The sequence below is a fragment of the Penaeus monodon genome, chromosome 24 (genome assembly GCF_015228065.2).
Source record: "Penaeus monodon isolate SGIC_2016 chromosome 24, NSTDA_Pmon_1, whole genome shotgun sequence".
Taxonomy (NCBI): Eukaryota; Metazoa; Arthropoda; class Malacostraca; order Decapoda; family Penaeidae; genus Penaeus; species Penaeus monodon.
This window is the reverse complement of record NC_051409.1, coordinates 33,856,074-33,856,838: the sequence shown is the minus strand read 5'-3', so window position 1 is coordinate 33,856,838 and position 765 is coordinate 33,856,074.

Sequence of the window (765 nt, the reverse complement as noted above, 5' to 3'; positions counted from 1 at the left end):
TTGTTAGAAAGGAGTTGCCGATGAATACGTAGAGAAAAAAATGTTGGTAGGAGAGATAAGAAAATACGAGAGACAAACAAGAAACGCGAGACACAAAAATTGCAAGTTGCAAGATTTAGACATTTTTTATTGTGTCGAGATGCCATGTTTGTGTTTTTCATCCACATATTCTTTTCCTTCACTTTTTTTTATTTCTATTTTTTATGATGCATTTCCTCCCTGTTATCTCCTTATTCTCTGTTGAGGTAGAATGTATTTATTTGCCTATTTTATTTTTTTAAAGAATTATTCATCATAACAATTTCTGACTCGATGTAAAAGAAAGAAAAGAAAAATCCTAACTCGACATTCACAAGAACTTGAAAAAATCCGTTATTTTTCTATTTTGTTGGTTTTGTATTTTGTATCTTTTTTAATTCTTTATTAGAGCATTTCACGTGCATTTTTATTTCTCAGAATCTTTAAACTGCAAAAAAAAAAGCAATAACCGCAGAATTTCTCCTGAGTCTCATTCTCACCCCAGTTCTCCCTCCTTAATAAAAAAAAAATAGTTTGTACGATTGTGAATATGGAAATGGTCGGACAGAAGGGGAAAAGAGCGAGGGGAAAACATAGGGAGAATGACAAGGAGAAAGAAGGGCAGAAGGAGAGAAAAAAGAAAACGATTAAGAGGTGTGAAAAATATAAAAAAAAAGGTAACAGACGGAGAGATAGGTAGATGGACTAGTTGATACGATGAATGGCACTCGCTTGGAATCACACTGG